The sequence below is a fragment of the Arvicola amphibius genome, chromosome 10, assembly GCF_903992535.2.
Source record: "Arvicola amphibius chromosome 10, mArvAmp1.2, whole genome shotgun sequence".
In the NCBI taxonomy this organism is placed as follows: Eukaryota; Metazoa; Chordata; class Mammalia; order Rodentia; family Cricetidae; genus Arvicola; species Arvicola amphibius.
Window position 1 is genome coordinate 44530667 of NC_052056.1, and position 14934 is coordinate 44545600.

The 14934-nt window shown below is 39.1% G+C and overlaps 1 protein-coding gene across 7 annotated transcripts in view; it reads left to right on the forward strand.

Annotated features, from left to right (window-relative positions):
- Zbtb20 (zinc finger and BTB domain containing 20) overlaps window positions 1–14934 on the forward strand; it is a 733810-nt gene that overhangs the window by 392882 nt on the left and 325994 nt on the right. For 6 of the 7 annotated variants that reach the window (XM_038344647.1, XM_038344639.1, XM_038344649.1 and 3 more), the window contains one exon: window positions 3134–3178. The gene's annotated coding sequence lies outside the window, so the exon portion shown is untranslated. Of the gene's footprint in view, window positions 1–2068; window positions 2087–3133; window positions 3179–14934 lie in introns of those variants that run through there. The other variant, XM_038344643.1, reaches the window with a different exon arrangement.

The window sequence follows — 14934 nt, forward strand, 5'->3', positions numbered from 1 at the left end:
CTTACTCTTCATTAGCACTGCAATCTAACCAACTGAGCTGACTGGCTGGTTGCTCTCATTCTTTATAAAAGCATCAAATCTCAGAAGTCAATTTTACATCTCTCCTAACTTCCTTTCAGTGGTCATTGTTGCATAGACTCATTTAAAAAACTAATTTTTGTCAAGCTACCTTGGTGATCTTCATATGTTAGGTGTTAAATATTTAATGTTTTGGCTTTTCAATATACTCTACCACAATCTCCCCTGAATTTTGGCTTTTCTTATGTCCTCTGAATAGTTACTTTTCTTTTCCTTTGTATATGTAGGTCCTTTCATATGAATGGACTCTGTCATGTAAACTTTCATTGCTTGTGGCTTGACAAATTTCAGATCTTTCTGAGTCATGTTTGGAGTAGTTTAGTTATGTTACGTCTTCCTTCGGCTGTCATTATGGTACTTAGTAGGTAGGGTGACCTCTGGGAAAACCACCTGTGACTTCTGAATTCTTAAGGCAACTGATAAGAAAAACCATGTGGAAGGATGAAGACAAGCCTACTGTTAGACAAGCAGTTTCTAAAATGTAGATTACATAGCACTGGAGACTTACCTGCTTGCTCCACGGTTGAAGATGTTTAAATGTTCATTTGCATTCTATGATTTTATAACTTAATATAAAAGTTTTAAAGCTTTCACTTCACATCTGTGCTTATCTTACCTAGCTTGGAATTGAAAACCATACATAAATTTATAGGCATGAAGGAAGTAATTCACCCCACAAAAGCATGAGTGTATGGTCCATCGCTCATTTTCTCATTACTGACACAAGACTTACATTGAGAACATGAATAACAAGCACCAAAGCAAGAAAAGACTGATTTGCTTTTATTTATAAAATGTTTTTTCTTTTATTCTTCCTGTATACATTACATCCCTCCAGTCCTTCCAGGCCCTCTTCCCACCTCCCCTCTCCCCCAGATCCACTCCTCCTCTGTTTCCCTTTAGAAAAAGAGCAGGCTTCCCAGGATGTCCATGGAACGTGGCCTAACAAGTTACAGTAATGCTAGGCACAATCCTTCATACCAAGGCTGGACTAGGCAACCCAGTAAGAGGAAAAAGGTCCCAAGCCCAGGCTAAAGAGTCAGAGACATCCACTCCCACTCCCAATGTCGGGAGACCCACAAGAACATCAAGCCACACAACCATAACATATATGCAGAGGACTTAGCTCAGACCCATACAGGGCCTTAGTTTTTCTTCAGTCTCTGTGAGTTCCTTTGAGTCCCACTTAGTTGATTCTATGGGCCATGTTCTCCTGGTGTCCTCCACACCTCTGACTCCTACAGTCCTTCCTCCTCTTCTTCCATGGGTTCCCTGAGCTCTGCCCAATGTTTGGCTGTGAGTCTCTGCATCTGCTCCCATTTGTTGCTCAATGGAGCCTCTCTGATGATGATTGTACTAAGCACCAAACTATGAGTATAGCAGAATATCATTAAAAATCATTGCACTGACTTTTTATTTGCTTATTTGTCAGTCATGTTTGGTTCTATCCTGGGTTTCTGGGTTGTCCTGCCTCTGGTTCCTGGCTATCCATGACGTATTAGATGTAGGCTTCCTGTCATGTCATGGGCCTCAAGTTGGAGAAATCATAGTTTGACTACTCCCACAATTCTTTGCTACCATTACCCCATCTTGCAGGCAGGACAGATTATAAGTAGAAAGTTTAGTGGTTCAGTTGATGCCCAGTCCCACTGATAGGAGCCTTGCTTGGTTATAGATGGCCAGTTCAGGCTCCTTATCACCCAATACTAGGAGACTTCACTAAGGTCACTCCCTTAGATTCCAGGAATTTCCACTGCACTTCTACATCATTCCCCAAATGCCCCCCAGTTTCACTCATCTCTTCCAGTACTCTCTCCCTTTATCCCTTCCACCCTACAACTGATCCCTCCTGTTTTCATCTCACCTGCCCCTAGTCCACCTGAAAAATTTATTCTATTTTCCCTTTCCAGGGAGATCCTTGCACCCCCTGACTCAAGCCTTTCTTGTTACTTAACCTCTCTAGGTCTATGGTGTGTAGCAGGATTATCCTTTACTTAACAGCTTCTAAGTGAGTACATACCATGTTTGTCTTTCTGCACCTTGGTTAACTTACTCAGGATGATGTCAGGAACTTTTCTAGTTCCATCCATTTGCCTGCAAATTTCATGATGTAATTTTTTAACAGCTGATTAATTAATTAATTAATTTTTTAAGTAGCTGTGTAAATGTACCACCTTTTATTTATCTCTTTTTCAGTTAAGGGACATCTAGGTTGTTTCCAGTTTCTGGCTATTTTGAATAAAACTGCTATGAACATAACTGAGCAGATTTCCTTGTGGTAGGATGGGACATCCTTTGGGTATATGCCCAAGAGTGTTATAGTTGAGTCTTGAGGTAAATCAGTGCCAAATTTTCTGAGGAACTACCATATGGATTTCCATGGTGGCTGTGCAAGATTTCACTCCTACCAGCTGTGGAGGACTGTTCCCCCTCCTCCACATCCTCACCAGCATTAGCTGTCACTTGTATTTTTGATCTTAGCCAATCTGACAGGTGTAAGATGGAATTTCAGAGTAGTTTTGATTTGTATTTTCCTGATGGCTATGAATGTTGAACATCTCTCTTTAAGTGTTTCTCAGCCATTTGAGCTTCCTCTGTTAAGAATTCTCTGTTTACAACTATACCCCCACTCTCTAATTGGATTATTTGGTTTGTTGATGTCGAGTCTATAAAATGCTTAATGAAAAGTACAGTAAAATTCAAAGAGAATTGCAAATTCTTGTGGTTCACAATAGTTTGATTATTTTTATGCAGACCAAATAATTAACTATGAACTTAACCTTCTCAACACGGTACAAAGGGTTAGCAGACCTCTCATTTACTGACTAGCTCTGGTTAGTAATCATCAAGTTAAAAACATCCAGGCACTCAACAAGTCACTTGTGATCGAGACATAATTTTGCTTTTATTCCCAAAGGGAAGTATTCTCTACTCTCTGTAAAATATCAGCAACCTGGGTCCCGGAAGAGTGACACATGTATTATTTTGTGTGATTGCCATGTTTGTCATATGTTAAGATACGTACCAACATTTACAGCATCCTTTTCCATTTCAGACTTTTACCATCAACAATTGAATATTTTACTAAGATTGCTGCCTGGTAAGTGAACTTTCATTGTCTCTAAATTGCTGTCCAAAATATTGAAGTCCAAAGAAATAAAATGTATTCATACCAAATTTGTCAACTTCAAACTAACAAAAAGGAAATATACCGGCTGTAGTGAGTTTACCACAAGAATTAAATTTGAACAGAATGTATTTGGAAATTGGTAAAATATAGAGGAATACAAGCCATTATCACAGTATTGGTAAACATTTTGAATTACTTTGGCAGACATGGGTGGAAGTATTGAGATGACTTGTTTAGAAGTCTTTCCAGAGAAATTTTTTTCCAGCCATGAGGTGAAGCTAGCCACTGATGTCTCCTATGGAGAATGCCATAATTTTGGCATTAAGAAAATACACAGAAAATCTTTGGAAAACATTTTATCTTTCTTTGAACTTCTGGTTTGTATTTTAATATTCTGTAAGTCTGAAATGTATTTTCTTCTTTTGAATATTAAAAGCAAACATAGCCACTCTTGTATCTATCTATCCGCAGAAAGAAAGGGGAAAGACTCATTGGTATATGAGTAAACAAGTCCAACTCTAGTGATGAATGGCCCAGATCAGAGCTCAATGTAAACATAGGCTTAAAATTTGGCTCTGTCTTCTGGTGAGACTGTAAAATTTCTAGAAGGGTAGCGTTGTGTCCTCTGCACAGTCATGGTAGTAGGTGTATAAAGGAGAGCATGGCAGGGCAAAGGGTACAGTTGCCGGTCATCATCAAGTCAGAGTCCTGGGAGGGCTGAGTTTGCTGGAGGCTGGCCGCAGTGAAATTCACTGACAAAGGATTATGGCCTTGCCTGGCATCCCACCCTTCTGCCTGGCTCTCTAGCCTGTGTAGTCATGAATGGCATAGTCACCAAACCTTTAAAAGTTGCACTCTTGAGTTCACTTTACATGAATGGGCACAAAATGAAGAAAATTGTCTCTTGGGGTGATAAAGATAGCTTTCTAGTGGGAACTTTCCATGTCCCTTGCACATAATCCATAGTTGTCACTCTGTTGTTTCTAATTCTGTTGCCCATCTATCTCTGTCCCTGAGTGTATCCAGCTTGCCCCTGAAGGCCACAGCCTTTAGCACTGTAACTCCCTCTCCCTCCCTCCCTCCTGTTTTATATGTTTTGCTACCCAAAATAAACCTCCATCCTATCAATGTGAGCTTAGTGGCACAAGGGACAGGCTTACTTGGAAACTAATTTGTTGCTCCCTTTCCATTCATCACAAATGATGTCATCACAGAAGAGCCAGAGTTTCACACTCTGGCTGACTTGTAAAAAAGCAGCTTCCTCCCCTATTGCTCTCCAACCCAGAGAAAGTGTTTTCTGGTTTTGTGATCAGATACAATGTGTATTGATGATTTTGTGCCTTCAGGTGTATTTTACTTACAGGCAGGAAGATGTAAAATACAGGACAGCGCTGTGTGTTTGCAGTTTCTCTGTTTTAGTAAAAGAAATCTCCTAGGGAAAGAACATATCTTTCCACTAATGAATAAATATTTATTTTCATTTTAAAATGATACATGTTCATTAAAAATAATTTGGAAAAATATATAAGACTAAAATGAAGAAAAATTAAAGTAATTATTTCTATAATTTAAATCAACCATTAATAATTATTTGATATATTTTCTAACTCTCATTTCCCCCTGAGGACATATTTTTTGAATATGCAGTACTCAGAATGTCTCTATAATTGTTGTTCCTTCTTTCAAAATTTAACTTAAGAATTTTGCATTTAGTTAGAAAGTCTTTATAGACATTTTAAATAAATTCTATTCCTATAATCAAAATACCCAGCAAAATCATTGTATTTTAACTTTTTGCATCTCCATTATCTCTTGCATATGAATAGTGAATGAATCAGTCAGTAAATAATGGATAAATGATTGAAAGTTCAAATGAAGTATATATTTTTTAAGATTATTTTGTGAAATATTTCAAATACAGGAATGTAGGTAGATTACAATAATGAACTCCCATGCCTATATCATCTAGTTTATTCAGTGGCTTAACTCGTGGCCTAGCAGTTTCCAACTGTATTGTCTTGTTGTTTTGAGGCAAACCTCAGATATCATGGCAGTTAACTAGTTAACTAATGTTTCAGGTTCATCAGGATGCTTGTACATGTTGATGTTTAAAAAGTTTCAGATAAATAGTTCTCAACATTATATGGAATACTGTTTTTCTTCTTAGTGTCTTGGCCTCACGTTTTCTAATATATAACAATTGATTGTAAAAATCTTTGTAGCTTGTTTTATAACATCCTCAGGCACATCTGCAAACCAAAGAGCAGTTTAGTTGATGAGAGACAGTTCGTACAGTTGGATAGATTTCTGGGGCAAATGTTTTTCTTGGGGAGATTTTTCTTTTGTTCTTGCCTCAATTCTTAGATGAAAACTTGCATGGCAGACTTACACAGGATTAATTATCTACATTATTGAACATATGCATGTAATGTATACAATTATTTATCTGAAGTTAAAAAAACTTCATCCTCTGACTACTTAGACCTCCAATCTAACTGCTTTAAGCACATACTAGATAAATAGAGAAAAACTACTTAAACCAAACATAATACTGTTCAAACATTTATTTTTTAAATCTTTTTGGACAAGTGTAAAGCATCTAATAGTTATGTGGGATTCTTAAATCTGAAAGGGGGAGCTTTTATGAGTCCTGTTTTATATATATATATAAAACAACTATACCCATACACGCACAGCTCTGTGTCTAGGGAAGAAACAACGCACTGCAGAGCAGTGCTGTGTCTGTTGCCCCTGTGCTCCTAAAAGCATCCTAGAGAAACTTCTACAAGCCAGTTTTCCAAAGACAGACCAGATCCGCCACTAACGGGCTCTACAGATGCAGAATGGTCTCTTGGGACTGGGCTTTCTGTAGAGAACCTATTTATGAGTTTCTCCTTTCTTGCTGTCTTTGAATTTTCAGCCAGAGGCTGTTTGTTAGTAGTGTGTTTTCCAACAGGTGTTTCATACTCATCAGATATTCAGGATGTATAACTAAGTAACACACTGCCTCTGTAAAACCTGAATTTATGTGTTACTCTGGTCTATTTAATCTTAGGCGCACAGTTTCCATTGGCCTCGAAAGTGAGTAGCTAGAATATTGATGTGCCTAACCCTTCGAGAAGAAATAAAAGGTTTCTCCACCACACTAAATCTCTAGTCTAGAAAAATATGATGGCTTACAATATGGACACATACAAAATATTTTCAGTCTGAGCTGCTAGGAAAGGCACATGGGAAAAAAAGAAAGAAATAACACAAGCAATAAACTATGCAATCCCACAGAACACCTGTAGACATTGCTTCTCTGCATGTAAACAATACAAATTCTTTTCCTCTTCCATCTCTTTTCTGAACATTGTTTTTACTCTACTCTGGCTTGGCATCACCACCATTACAATATTAGCTAAAGAACAAAAACGTGCCTGGTTCATTCAGGCAGGAATGACAAGGGAGGAACAAGCCATTGTTCCTATATTTTATAGCAGCTCACTTTATCATCACTGCTTGAAGATAACATACTAACAGGACAAAATTATCATTTACTTACATCCTTTCCTTACATGAGATGCGTACTATGTGCCTATCATAAACCTGAACTATTGAAAGAGTAACCACAATTCTTTCTGGTTTGTGTATTATACCATACATCCAAGTTACCGACCAAAGCTTCACCATCATAGCAGCTGTAGTAATAATTATCACTAATAAAATGATAGTATTTTCTTCCAGAAAGAGCAGGAGAAGCCATCTCAGAAGTAACTCGGGCTTCCAACAGACCAATAGGCTCACCACATACTGATAAAAGTTCTGCTCTCTAAAAGCCTGGAAAGTAGCTGGTGTTTCTTCCTTCTGTGCAGCTGTTTGGGTCCTGATAATCGGACACTACTGTTGTATTTGTGATCTTGTATGTCACCAAGCTACAAAACAACATTCTGAGACTAACATAGCAATCCATACTTCTTACCTCATATTCTGAATTAAGTTCAGTATTATAGTTGAATGATTCTGCTTATTTTAAGGCAGGGACTCCATTGTCAGTACCCTGCATCATAACAGGATTTTCATTGCAAATCTGAAGATGCTGCTAACCACAGCAAAAGGAAGTGGAAGGGTTTGTTCATATTACTAAATCTATTCCATGAACCTGCCATGTTTTCTGGGAAGTCTTTATTGAAAATATATTATACAATTGTGAGCAGTTGCCATGAGGACAAAAATTGTTATTCCCTCATCAAGATAACTTTTCTGATTCTGTTTCATGTGGAAGAGAAGGGAACAATGAAGTGTCTACTAAAGACAGATATTCAAGGAGATAATTGCATAGTCAGCTCAGTCCTTTGGAATGCTAAGGAGGAATCCTGTCTCTTCTTGACTAAGATCTCCAGTGTGAACAGGAGATGGGAGATGGGTGTGGAGATGTCTTCCATCTGAGGACTCCTCCAAAGGGACCCTCTGGGCTCCTATGGGAACCACTGTGGAGACACTCCTGCTTTGTTGGTGTTGTCATCCTGTCACTGTGAGTCCATCTCACGTGTGTGGCATGGACTTCTGTAACCTTTGAGGAGTGAGTGTACAGACTCTTGTGATTAATTATTTAAAGAAGTTTTAGCTCTTAACTATTTTTCTTACTTTGTTCACACAAAAGTTGATTTGTAAATCATGTCTTTGTTTGTTTTTGTTGTTGTTATTGTTGTTGTTGTAGTCCACAATGCTCATAAAACAAAAAAAGAGAGGCTGTTTATAAAAGAAATTACAATGGCAACCTTGTACTTTCTCTAGATGGTCTCACTTTTTCCTATTTGACTACATCAAGGCCTGTCTTCTAGAAAGTGTGTTTCAGTTTTGCTAGAGAAATGATAGAGAAAAATAAATTCATATTTATAAAATATTGTCAAATACAGCATGTTAGTTATGTTAGAATTACAATTATCACAGTTCCATCAAACCCTTTTCTACTAACAAGTCTTCAGTATCTGGTCAGTCCTCCAAGATAGAGGCAAGAACAAGGAAGAAACAGCAGCTACTTTTCCTGCTCTTGAAGAACAGTTTATCACGATGAGATGGGTAGATGGTCTATTCGGAGCCATGGTTGTTCTGGGGTGGCTCATCCTGCCTTCTCTGAAATATATAAAAAAATTCACAGTTTCCTCCAATTAAATCAAAACCCAAAGGCCAAGGGGGTCTCTAAGATTGTCTCCAAGTCATTCTTTCTATAAAATTTACTGATTTATTTGTTATTATTTCAATAAAAAAATTTTGTTAAGGAAATGTGAATCATTTTTTCTGTTCCAATTCCTATTATATATTAAATGTTGTTTTATTCATTTCAGTATTAAAATAAATCCTGATGGATCGCTGTGGCCTGTGCATTTAAGAGTCAGTTCCTTGCAGGGACTCTGTTGTCAACAGGTGCTCTTGCCCTTGTCTTTTCTCATTCTGCCTGTGGCGCCTGTCACTAGCAGTCAAATAAGGACAATTTTACCATTCTCTCCTGCTGCTCTAATTTTTTTTTTTTACTGCCGGTGCATGAATTTGTTATTCTTTATAATTCCCTTTGAAGTTGGAAATCCAAGGGGAATCTAAAACCGACCAGATGTTTCTACTGCTGGAGAGGGAAGAGAGTCAGGATTAAGTTTAACAAAAACTTGGTCTCTAGGAAAAAAAAATCATTTCAGCTGGAAATTACCTTTAAATGCATTCATTTGCTGTATATCTGTATTTAATTTACATTTACTAGCCTTGTGTAGGCAATATCACCTATCAATTTAATTCGAGTAAAATTCATAAATTTTGTGAGCAAACAGATTCCTGTGGTTTGCTCAGAGCTATTTCCTTTATGGAATTTCAGTTCTACGACCCGGGGTGTTCCCGTCTTGTGCTTTACTGTGAGGCTTTGCTGCTGCCGCTCCTGATGTTGCTAAAGGATCATTATTATGTCACATCAGATTTGGAGGGTCAATTCTGCCAACTGTTTCAGAGGCTGAGGCCAGGGAAGCCTGAAATTATGGAGAGAAGGAAAAAAACGCTGCCCAGATGGCTAGCCTTTGTACAGAAAGCCATTCTTTTTAGCCGTACGGTGATCAGCGCGGGAGTCAGTTTTGATGATGAGGAAGCGTGGGGGTGGAGAAGGAAGTTTTATGGTCTTTCAAGGATTCAGTTGACATCACAGGCAATGCGAACAAACAAAAGATGGGAAAGGGAAAAAGAATAGACTCTGGACACAGTAAAGTACAAAGACAGTAGAGTCGATGAGAGATAATATTTGTGGGTTTTCACTGTGAATAATCAAGACTTCCGGCACCCGTCCATCGTGGGGTGGGGGAGGGGAGAACTATCAGTAACTAAATTGTACACGAGTGTCAAAAACCAGTCCAAATAGCTGTGTGGTTTGTCTCAGGCTTCGCAGGGCATTGGACGGAGGAGACGGATGTTACTTGTGGGCTGCAGGAAGGCACTGCTCACGCCATCCTCTCCCTGCTTCTCAGTTCCCAAGGCTTCCCAGGGTTTTCAGGATGCTAAAGAAATCCGAGTCACTGCTCTGTGCCCTGACCTGCTGCATGGGCTGAGCTCTGGAAATGTGTTCTCCAGCTCACCACGCAGTTTCCTTCACTCTCTAGGCGTCAATGATTATGTTACGTTTATTAAGTCACAAGTATCAGCCTGTAGAAAGAGTGTAGAGGGAAAAGACAGAGAGGAATCACTTTAGCAGCTGATTTTGCTTATTTTAAGCAGCTTTCCTCATTTTAAAATATAAAAAATCCAGGCCCTGGAACATTGGGTGATTTGAATGTTCTGTAAGAATTTGAAAAAAAAAATAAAAAACATTTTTTTTTCTTCTTTTTTTTTCCTTAACCATTTGTTTGACATTCAAGGACTTAAATTTTCAATTTAGTTCTTTAAAAATAGGTTGAAATGAGGGTGTTTTCAACCTAAACAGTTTGTCTTCTTCCTCTTTTTTTCTTATTATTTATTTATTATTGCTATTACTATTCTTCTTGGTCAAAGCAGATGGTATGAAAAGCATTTATGTTGGTCTCACTGCTGACAGAGCTTAACCTAATAATCCAAGACTTGGAACTTAGTCCTTCAATAAAGGAAACACTGTTTGAGGTATTTTCCATTCAAACCAGCATCAAAAGTTTTTAATTAACACCATCAGAAATTAATGGGCTGAATACAGGACAAGGTTTCTACAAACCCCACGACCGGGAACAACAGCAAGTGGGCTCCATTGTGCCTGTTTGTATTTCGTGGTGTATTTTTATGGATTGACTGAAGCGCAGTCCCAGCTGCACATTTGCCGCAGCGCCTCAAGAGAGACCTGCAAAGGCCGCCTCCCTCCAGCAGTCTCATTTTGCTCACTGATTAGTGTCCTGAGTTCTTTGTGATTGTAATTGGTTAGAAAGTTTGAAATTAGCAAGTCCTTGTCAGCCATGAAAGCTTTGAAATCACAAGGCCTGATCCAGCCATCAAGCCTGCTGAAGCCTAATGGCTGGCAGAGTAAGAGCCTCCCGAGTGGTGAACGTTCTCAGGCCACAGGCTGGATCCCGGTCCCCATTCAGCCGCCCTTTGGAGGGCCTTGTCTCAGATGGGGGCTTTGTCTAGGGCCTTTTCTTTTGCATCCGTGAAGGCTGTTTCAGGATGAACAGATTTTGGACTAATAGAGGTGGGGCATTGGGAAATGGGAGCAAATGGGTAGAAGAGTGAAGTAGGTTAAGGGAACAAGGAGAAAGAAAAGAGAAGGAAGAAAAGTGCATGAGAGAAAAAGACCGGATGTACAATGGAAAGAGCTTTGTAAATATTAACATTTTGTTTCTTTGCAACTGAGTTTAATGTCTCGGGGTGGAAAACACTGAGGGATCTAAAGGGCTCCTGGGTGCAATCTATTTGACACTTTTAAAAAAAATTATTAGCCTACCCATTGTCAAGGAAAAGCCACTTAAGTTCATGTAACGACTGTAACCTGCCCCACACTGCCCTGCTGTTAGTTTTGGAAATTAAGAATATAATCCTTTCCTTTATACATTATAACACAGGAATGATTGATTTATCAATCTTTTAAAACCACCAAAGTATTTATTGTCAACCATAACATGAGCCTCCAAACCAGTGTGTTCCAGAAAAGTCCTCTGCTGCTTAGTCAGTTGTGAAATAAACTTAATTACCTCCTTATAGCAAGCTGCTTGGGTACAGCTGTAGGAAGCAGAGTACGTCAGCAATGTTGAGACAGCTCTAGAAGCTTACAGACCTTTTAATAACTTTCTATAAAGTACTCATTTATATCTGAAACCTTCAAGCTTAATACATGTAGATATAACTCTTAAACTTTCAATTTTCTTCCATTTTAGTAAAATCTTATAAAATATGAACTGAAAAGCATATTGACATGAATTCAAAATGTCAGGACAATTTTCAATACATCTTGGCAAGATGATATAAAATATCACCATTATTTTTAATTTCCCAAAATTGTTCAAACATTTTTTCCCAAGCACAGAAAGATCAATACATATCAGACTTCTTTAGGATAATAATGAATGAATGACTCCTAGGAACTCTGCTTCCTACCTGAACACTTTAGGATTTATGTAGTTGGATTTTTGTTTTTGTTTATGTTGTTGGTTGTTGTTGTAGTTTTTCCTCTTTGGGGGGTGGGTGTGCCACCAAATAAATACATGGAGACTTATTCTTACTTATGAATGCTTGGCCTTAGCTTGGGTTGTTTTTAGCCAACTTTTCTAACTTAAATTATACCATTTCTCTTTATCAGTGTTTTACCTCTGGATTTTTACCTTTCTTTATTCTATGATTTTTTTTTTCTTCTTACTTCATGGCTGACTGTTGGCTGGCTGGGTGGCTGACTGGGGGGCTGGCTGGGTGGTTGGCTGGGTGGTTGGCTGGGTGACTGGGTGGGTGACTGGGTGGCTGGCTGTGTGGCTGGGTGGGTAGCTGACTGGGTGGCTGGCTGGGTGACTGGGTGGCTGGCTGGGTGGTTGGCTGGGTGACTGGGTGGGTGACTGGGTGGGTGACTGGGTGGTTGGCTGGGTGACTGGGTGGCTGGCCCCTGGTGTCTAACTCTTCTTTTCTTACTCCTCACTCTTCTCTCAAGCCTAGATTTCCCCTCCTATTTATTTGCTCTGCCTGGCAGCCCCACCTGTCCCTCTCTCCTGCCAAGCTTCTAGCTATTCAGCTCTTTATTAGACCAATCAGATGTCTTAGGCAGGCAAAGTAACAGAGATTTTCAGAGTTAAACAAATGCAATATAAAAGAATGTTACACATCTTTGCATCATTAAACAAATGTTCCACAGCATAAATAAATGTAACACATCTTTAATATTCCACAACAGATTTATTTACTCTAAGATTTGGCCTGTTGAAGAGTTTAGACATGCCCTATGTGGAGTATAATTGAGAAAAGATGACTGTTTTACCTTCCTTAAGGGTACCAGATCAGAATGTATGTGTGTTATGCACCTACATTTTTTCCTTTGAGAATTTCATACATATATTTTGGTATTTATCTCCCTCTCCTGACTCCTCCCACCCAGATTCTTCCCTGCCTTTCTCCTCCCCCAGTACTTCATAGTCTCGCTATCACCCTCTTTCCTCCCCCACCTCTCTCTCTAATGAGTGTAGCTTAGGTTGGCCAATAACTGTCTAATGTGGGGCCTGCCTCTGGAGTGCAAGGTCAGCGCTGGATACACCAACTGTCATTCCGTTCAAGAAAACAGGCTTTTTCCTCTTCCTGCAGCAGTCAAGGGACAAAGTCAGCTAGGGGTAGACTTCTTGCCTACCACCTCTCCCCCATGATGGGATTTCATATGCTTTGTACAGTTCTTGTGCATGCACTCACAGTTTGTGAGTTCATTTGTGCTTCTCTCTAGTTGTGTCTGAAAAACACTGTTCTCTTGAAGTCATTCATCAACTCTGGCTCTTACAAACTTTCTAGCACCTATGCCACTTAGATCCATGAGCCCTGAGGGATGGCTTTGATATAGACTTCCCATTTAGGGCTGGGCACTCTGAAGTCTTTTATTCTCTGAATTAATTCCAATCTTCTGCAGGGAGAAACTTTGCTGATGAGGAGTGAGTGGTGCATGAATCCATTGACATATCAGTGAATGATTAGAACTCATTTTATTGTTATGTATATTTAGCTGAACAGTGTGATTTGTTTACTCGGGGTTTTTGACATTATTGACAGTATCAGTATGGGCTCCATCTCAATAAGTAAGCCTTAAATCTAATCAGAGTGATTGGTGACTCCAATAACACTTGTGTCACTATCATCATGCCAGTGTCTGCCCCTAAGTTTTATAGGCTAGTATGTCATCTTTATCTGCTATTTATGCTTAATCCTTTAATCTACTGACTCTAGCAGTCCCTGAAGCAATTCTCTTCAGCCTAGGCTCCTCCTGGCTGAAGTATACTCTACATGCTCTTCTTCCGTATCTTAGTTCTTTGTTATTGCTATGATAAAATGCCATGACCAAAGAAATTTATAAAAGAATCATTTAATATGGCTTTGGTTTCAGAAGATTAGAGTTGATCAGAGGAAACCTCATATCTTGATCCACAACCATAAGACAGAAAGAAAGAGGATGATGTGGGAGGGTCTTCTGTTTTAATAAAGAAACTGCCTTGGCCAGCCCTTAGGTGGGTGGAGTAGACAGAACAGGAAGAAGTGAGGTAGATGGCCAAGTCAATTGCCATGCCTCTCCTAAATGAGACAGTCGCCATGACTCTCCTCAGTGAGACAGATGCAATGAAGCCAGCAGCCAGGTCAGATATGCTGAATCTTTCCCGGTAAGACATCACTCGTGGTGCTACATAAATTATTAGAAATGGGTTAAAGCAAGATGTGAGAATTAGCTAATAAGAGGCTGGAACTGATGGGCCAGGCAGTGTTTAAAAGAATACAGTTTCTGTGTAATTATTTCGGGTGTAAAGCTAACCATGCGGGAGCCAGGCAGGATGAAAAGCATTCCTGCCCGCAGCTCTGCTCTACAAGAGGAGAACACACTGGGAATGGCATGACTCTTTGAAACCTCTAAGCCCACCCCAGAGACACACTTGCTCCAACAAGGCCATACCTCTTAATCCTCCCAAACAGTTCAGAATACTTGGTCCCCAGCTGATAAATGAAAGAACATATATTTTGGTTGATAACCTAGAAGTTGTAATTGACTCAGAGGAATGTGTGAGGACCTAAATATTTTTCTCCTATATAAGGATGGGAGAACGATTGTAAATCTAGTCATTTGGTAATAATCGCAAAATCGGTATATTTGAAGTATCAGTCAGTTCAATGGATTTCTGAGCATTGCTGAAAATCCATGAAGCCAGGGTCTAAAGAGAAATGGCAAAGTCTTGGTGCCTTCTAACAGAAATATAAGATTGATTCTTATATTTCTGTCTGTACTTACCGCCAAGGAAGAGTCCACTTTTCATGAGGCACTAATGAAGCTTGGAATACAAATGGCAATAAGGTATAAAGAGGATTGCTTCAGGGTGTGATGACCAAGATAATCATTTGATACTACATACATCCTTCCAAGCTACATCCAAGAAGTAGGTTTAGAAATACTCCAGAAGGAGGCTTCAGATTCTTTAAGTGGCTTATTTTGGGTCCAGGTTAGTACAAAGAACATGATATGTTATGCTGGTTATAGTCTTTCATGAAAAACAATTCTTCAATTTTAAACAGTTTGCTAACCTTTACTA